At 43.1% G+C, this 7,683-nt stretch overlaps 1 pseudogene; it reads right to left on the bottom strand.

Annotated features, from left to right (window-relative positions):
* Positions 1–215: 215 nt before the first annotated feature.
* On the bottom strand, positions 216–1,181 carry LOC113177536 (olfactory receptor 52N4-like; annotated as a pseudogene).
* Positions 1,182–7,683: the final 6,502 nt, after the last annotated feature.

Genomic DNA, 7,683 nt, shown 5'->3' with positions numbered 1-7,683 from the left:
TCATATAAAATTGCTGGGCATGCCAGTGACATTAAAATTCTCAAGGCACTTTTGGAAAATGCACAATTCTATAAGTTCCATGTGTATGTGTATGTGTGGTTAAAACAGATGTATTATCTTACACAGCTAAGGAATTTACCATCTCCTGAAAAGCAAAAACAGGCAAACTTTAGACATAATTATTTACTTCTCTTCAACTTGCACATGCTTATTATTTATATGTTGTGTGACTTGGTGTCCTTAGAACCTGAAAGGATCCGCATGACACAGTCTTGTATCTGCTTTGTTTTCACCCCATAAGACAACAGGGTTCATGGTGGGAGGCAAAAGCAGATAAATATTGGCCATGATGATATGACAAGATGGAGGGATTGTGTGGCCTCCAAAGCAATAGGAAAAGAAGGAGAAGAAAGCAGGACTGTAGGAGAAGACAATGGCACAGATGTGGGCGGTGTAGGTGCTGAAGGACTTTTGCTGAGCATCTGCTGGGGAGAGGCTGACCACGCCTGGAGGATCATGGTGTAGGAGACTGTGATGCACAGGATGTCAAAGCCTCTGATAAGGAGGGCTACCACTAAACCATAGATGGCGTTGACCTTGACATTGCCACAGGATAATTTGGCTACAGACATGTGGTCACAGTATGTATGAGGGATGACATTGCCTCTGCAGTAGGGAAGGCGCTTGGTGAGGAAAGTGAAAAGAGTAATGAGCAACACCCCTCTTAGGAAGGTGGTGAGCCCAACCTTTCCAATGACATCATTGGTGAGGATGACTGAGTAGCGAAGAGGGTAGCAGATGGCCACATAGCGGTCCAGGGCCATAAGCATGAGCACCCCAGACTCCTTCCCTGTGAAGGTATGGATGAAGAACAACTGGACCAGGAATTCATCAAATCCTATTTCCTTGAGGTGAAACCAGAAGATGCAGAGGGCTTTAGGGATTGTGCTAGAGCATATGACAAGGTCAGTTAGAGAAAGCATAGCCAAGAAGTAGTACATGGACCTGTGCAGAGAGTCCTCATAGCGGATGAGGTAGAGGAGTCCACAATTCCCAACCACAGCCACAACATACATGGAGCAGAATGGGAAGGAAATCCAGATTTGCATGTCCTCCAGGCCTGGGATCCCATTAAGAATGAACAAAGCTGGGGTTACATATGTTTTCTTCAGAGTCAGCATGATCAAGCTAGTATGGTCACTAAACAGCTTAAAGTTACATGAGTTTTCCTAAAGTAGGAAAAAAAAACAGAGAGAGAAAGAGAGAAAGCATAGGTTAAGGTTACTGTTTTCCGCCATCCCTACTTTTAAAAAAATTACATAGAACATTTTCATGATCAGACAATCAAATTTTTCTGAGTGCCAAGGTACAGCTTTGTTTGCTTATTATTTGTTGTTAATTCATTGATTCATTCAATAAGTTCTTATCAAGCAATATAAGTGTTTATCAGAGAAACTGATTGTACCTCAATTTCTTTAAGCAGTAGATTCACACTTTCATAATTTATAATCAAGTATAATAAGGAATTTTTGTTAGAATACCTTATTTAACTATTAATTATTTCATACTTACTATGAATGTGATCCTAAAGAAGAAGACTTTGATCACCTCACTGATGAGCCAACAAACACAAAATTAAAAACACTTCTAAAATTCTTTTTTTTTTTAAGAGAGAATTTTTTAATATTTTTTTTTTCAGTTTTTGGTGGACACAACATCTTTATTTTATTTTTATGTGGTGCTGAGGATTGAACCCAGCACCCTGCGCATACCAGACGAGCGCATTACCGCTTGAGCCACATCCCCAGCCCCTAAAATTCTTAATTAATGACTCATGACAAGCACGGTGGTGTGTACCAGTAATTCTAGCAACTCATTAAGCCAGGAGGATCAAAGGCTTGAGGCCAACCTCTGCAATTTGTTCAGGCTCTAAGCAACTTAGTGAGACCATGTCTCAAAATAAAATATAAAAAGGGCTAGGGAGAAAAATTAATAAATTGTATAGAATCAAACTAAAAAACTTCTTCACAGCAAAGGTAATAAGGAAGACTGTGAAGAAAGCCTACAGAATGGGAGAAAATATGTGCCACCTGCACCTAAGATAGAGCATTAATCTCCAGGCTATATTAAAACACACAGACAGACAGGCACACACACACACACACACACACACACACACACACACAAAGAAAAAATTCCAAATAACCCAATCCAATAATGGGCAAAGGATTTGAAGAGACACTTCACAGAAGAAGAAATACGATTGGTCAACAAATATATGAAAAGTGTTCAACATCTCTAGCAATTAGAGAAAAGCAAATCAAAACTACACTGAGATTTCATCTCACTCCAGTCAGAATGGCAATTATTAAGAATACAAGCAACAATAAATATTGGTGAGAATGTATTTGTGGTGGGGGAAATACACTCATACATTGCTCATGGGACTGCAAATTGGTACAATAACTCTGGAAAGCAGTATTCCTCAGAAAACTTGGAGTAAAACCACCATTGACCAAGTTATCCCACTCCGAGTTTTGGACCCTAAATATTTAAAATCAAGATACTAGAGTGACACAGCCACGCCGATGTTTATAGCAGCTCAATTCACAATAGCTAAATTATGGAACCAACCTAGGAGCCCTTCAACAGATGAATGGATAAAGAAAATGTGGTACATATACACAATGGCATATATTACTCAGTCATAAAGAAAAATGAAATTATGGCATTTGCCCATAAATGGATGGAACAGGAAAATATCATGCTAATTAAAATAAGCCAAACCCTCAAAACCAAAGCAGAATGTTTTCTCTGATATGTGGATGCTAACTCATAAAAAGAGAGGAGGTAGGGAAGAACAGAAGTCCTTTAGATTAGAACAAGAGGAATGAAGGAACAGGAGGGGGTTGGGAATAGAAAAGATAGTGGAATGAATCATTCATTACTATCCTATGAGCATATATGATTACACGACTAATGAAAGAAATATAGAGCCAGCAGCAGGACACGGGAGATCCAGGCCAACTGATTTGCGCGGCCTGCCCTGTGGCTACAGAAGGCGTAGCGCCTCAGAGAAGCCATTAACTAGCAAGCAGGGAGATTAGAGTCTGCCAATAGGTGGAATCCCGCCAGCCAAGCCCACACTGACCCTTGGGCCGAGTACGGGATTTCAGAAGGGGAAGGAAGCAGTACAGTCCCGTCCCATCCCCCACAGCGGACACTCCATCCAGGCAGTCAGCGGCCACCATCCGGGAAAGCTGAAGGATACACCACCACTCTCCAACAGCTTGCAACATCAAAACAGCCAGCAGCAGGACCCCGGAGATCCAGGCCGACTGATTCGCGCGGCCTGCCCCGCGGCTACAGAAGGCGTGGCGCCTCAGAGAAGCCATTAATTAGCAAGCAGGGAGGTTAGGGACTGCCATTAGGTGGAATCCCGCCAGCCAAGCCCACACTGACCCTTGGGCCGAGTACGGGATTTCAGAAGGGGAAGGAAGCAGTACAGTCCCATCCCATCCCCCACAGCGGACACTCCATCCAGGCAGTGAGTGGCCACCATCTGGGAAAACTGAAGGATACACCACCACTCTCCGACAGATTGCAACATCAAAACAGGTTTGTGGGGGCTCACGCCAGGGGTACATTGGCAGCCCTTAGTGCTGAGTTCCTGCTTTGAGACAGAGGAGAGAAGCAGTCCAGCCTGGTTCCAGACACTGGTCGGACCACAGTGGAGGACAGCAGCCACCATTTCGGAGAGATGATGTAATCATCCCCATGTTCTGCTGATCTCAGCTCATTCAGCTACGGAACAGGTGATTTCAGGCTGGTAGTTGCCTGTGTCTAGCAGACAGATTTCTTGCTCAGGCACTGGACTGGGGATCTTGTGGAGAATATTCCTAGAGGCTCGTGCCAGGCAAGGCGTGCGCCGGGCACTGAGCAGCTGGATTCTGGTTCCCGGGGCTAACCTGGCCCAGGTCTGAGGAAACTGTGGAGACTGCCGGTGGAGGCCAGCTCCAAGTGGAGCATGCGCTGAGCTTGGGGCGACTGGGTTCTGACTCCCGGAACAGTTTTGGCCTGGGGCTGGGGAACCCGTGGGGGTCGCTCGCTGGAGCCAGCTCCCAGCGGAGAGTGTATCGGGATCGGAGAGGTGGGGTTCCGGCTACCTAAGCTGCTTTGGCCCAAAGCTAGGGAACCGGCGGTGACTGCTTCTCAATCAGGGTCCTGCTGGGTGCTGTGGGGGCAGAGTGGAACTTCCACCTGCGCCCAGAGCAGGCCAAGTGACCCGCCAGAGTGGTATCATGATACCCCAAACGCAGCTGGAGCTGAAGAGAGCAGCCGCCCACGCCTAGAATAGGACCAGCAACCCCGAGGCGCGGTAGTCAAGTTACCTCATTTGGAGTAGGGGCTGTGCGGAGCTGCCATCTGAGCAAACAGGGCAGGCAGACCTGCCGCCCACTGGAAAGTCAGGCCAGGTAGCTTGCCAGCGTGGGGGACACGTAACACCGAGGCAGTCGCGTCACACTGGTTGGAGTGGGGGTGGAGCAGGGTCACCGCCTGAGTCTGGAGGGGGCTCAGCAGCCTGTTGGAGAGGTAGTCAGGTTCCCCCATTGGGAGTGGGGGCTGTGCAGAACTGCGACCCACCAGCCTAGAGGTCTGCCAGCGTGGTAGACACGTCACACCAATTGGAGTGGGGACCCAGCAGAGCCGCCACCCACATCCAGATCAGGACCTACGACCCCAGGGCGTGGTAGTTACGTTACCACAATTGGAGTGGGGGCAGAGCAAAGCCGCCTCCCGTGCCCGCAGGGGGGGCAGACCTGCGACCGATCAGCGTGGTAGACAGACCACCATAATTAGAGGAGGAGCACAGCCACTACCCGCCCTGCAAGGGAGACTTTCCAACTATACAAGAACAACATAAATAAATAGGGGGTAAATTTCAAAAACACAACAGTTGCACCAAGCAGAAAGAAACGCGAGCAGTATGAAAAGACAAGGAAAGAAAGGACCACAAGCAATGCAGGTCAACTCAACTTTAGAAGAGGTAATAGCTGCAACAGATGGAATATCAGATAAAGAGTTCAGGATATATATGCTTCAGATGATCTGGAGTCTCAAGGAAGACATGAGACAGCAAAATCAGACAATGAAAGATCACATTGACAAACAAATCCAGGAAGTAAAAGATCAATTTCACAGGGAGATAGAGGTAATAAAAAACAAACAAATAGAAATTCTAGAAATGCAGGAAACAATTAACCAACTTAAAAACTCAATTGAGAATACTACCAGCAGAGTAGATCACTTAGAAGAGAGAACATCAGACAATGAAGACAAAGTATTTCAACTGGAAAAGAACATAGACAGCTCAGCAAGTCTGCTAAGAAACCATGAGCAGAACATCCAAGAATTATGGGACAATATCAAAAGACCAAATTTAAGAGTCATTGGGATACAGGAAGGCACAGAGCTCCATTCCAAAGGAATAAACAGTCTATTCAGTGAAATAATACGAGAAAACTTCCCAGACTTGAAGAATGAGACAGAATCCCAAATCCTAGAAGCCTACAGGACGCCAAATGTTCAAAATCATAAGAGATCCACACCTAGACACATTATAATGAAGATGTCCAACATACAGAATAAGGAGAGAATTTTAAAAGCTGCAAGAGAAAGAAAGCAGATTACATTTAGGGGTAAACCAATCAGGATAACAGCTGATCTCTCAACACAGACTCTGAAAGCTAGAAGATCCTGGAATAACATAGTTCAAACACTGAAAGACAATGGGCTCCACCAAGAATCGTGTATCCGGCGAAATTAAGCTTCAGGTTAGAAGATGAAATTAAAACCTTCCACGATAAACAAAAGTTAAAAGAATTCGCAGCTAGAAAACCATCTTTTCAAAAAATCCTTGGCAAAACATTACAGGAAGAGGAAATGGAAAATAACATTGAAAACCAACAATGGGAGGTAGGACAGTAAAGGGGGGAAAGTAGTCAAAGAGGATAACAAATCAGGTTTAGTAACATCAATAAACAAATATGGATAGAAGAACAAACCATATCTCAATAATAACCCTAAATGTTAATGGCTTAAACTCACCAATTAAGAGACACAGGCTAGTAGAATGGATCACAAAACAAGACCCAACAATATGCTGTCTACAGGAGACGCATTTGATAGGAAAAGATACACATAGGCTGAAGGTGAAAGGTTGGGAAAAATCATATCACTCATATGGACCGCGGAAACAAGCAGGAGTGTCCATACTCATATCTAATAAAATAGATTTCAAGCCAAAGCTAATCAAAAGGGATAAAGAAGGACACTTCATACTGCTCAAGGGAACCATACACCAACAAGACATAACAATCATAAATATATATGCCCCAAATAATGGTGCAGCTGTGTTCATCAAGCAAACTCTTCTCAAGTTCAAGAGTCTAATAGACCACCATACAATAATCATGGGAGACTTCAACACACCTCTCTCACCACTGGACAGATCTTCCAAACAAAAGTTAAATAAGGAAACTATAGAACTCAATAACACAATTAACAACCTAGACTTAATTGACATATATAGACTATACCACCCAACATCAAGTAGCTACACTTTTTTCTCAGCAGCACATGGAACCTTCTCAAAAATAGACCATATACTATGTCACAGGGCAACTCTTAGACAATACAAAGGGGTAGAGATAATACCATGCATCTTATCTGATCATAATGGAATGAAACTGAAAATCAATGATAAAAGAAGAAAGGAAAAATCAAGCATCACCTGGAGAATGAACAATAGGTTGCTGAGTGATCAATGGGTTTTAGAAGACATCAAGGAGGAAATTAAAAAATTCCTAGAGTTAAATGAAAACACAGACACAACATATCAGAATCTATGGGACACATTGAAAGCAGTTCTAAGAGGAAAATTCATTGCTTGGAGTTCATTCCTCAAAAAAAGAAAAAACCAACAAATAAATGATCTCATACTTCATCTCAAAATCCTAGAAAAAGAAGAGCAAAACAACAGCAAAAGAAGTAGAAGGCAAGAAATAATTAAAATCAGAGCTGAAATTAATGAAATTGAAACAAAAGAAACAATTGAAAAAATTGACAAAACTAAAAGCTGGTTCTTTGAAAAAATAAATAAAATTGACAGACCCTTAGCCATGCTAACGAAGAGAAGAAGAGAGAGAACCCAAATTACTAGCATACGGGATGAAAAAGGCAATATCACAACAGACACTTCAGAAATACAGAAGATAATCAGAAATTACTTTGAATCCTTATACTCCAATAAAATAGAAGATAGTGAAGGCATAGATAAATTCCTTGAGTCTTATGATCTGCCCAGATTGAGCCAGGAGGATATAGACAACCTAAACAGACCAATAACAATAGAGGAAATAGAAGAAACCATCAAAGGGCTACCAACTAAGAAAAGCCCAGGACCGGATGGGTATACAGCAGAGTTTTACAAAACCTTTAAAGAGGAACTAACACCAATACTTTTCAAGCTATTTCAGGAAATAGAAAAAGAGGGAGAACTTCCAAATTCATTCTACGAGGCCAACATCACCCTGATTCCGAAACCCGACAAAGACACTTCAAAGAAAGAAAACTACAGACCAATATCTCTAATGAACCTTGACGCAAAAATCCTCAATAAAA

Source organism: Urocitellus parryii, chromosome 4 (assembly GCF_045843805.1).
Source record: "Urocitellus parryii isolate mUroPar1 chromosome 4, mUroPar1.hap1, whole genome shotgun sequence".
Lineage (NCBI taxonomy): Eukaryota > Metazoa > Chordata > Mammalia > Rodentia > Sciuridae > Urocitellus > Urocitellus parryii.
The sequence above is the reverse complement of the archived record's forward strand: the minus strand, read 5'-3'. Positions and strand labels throughout refer to the sequence as shown.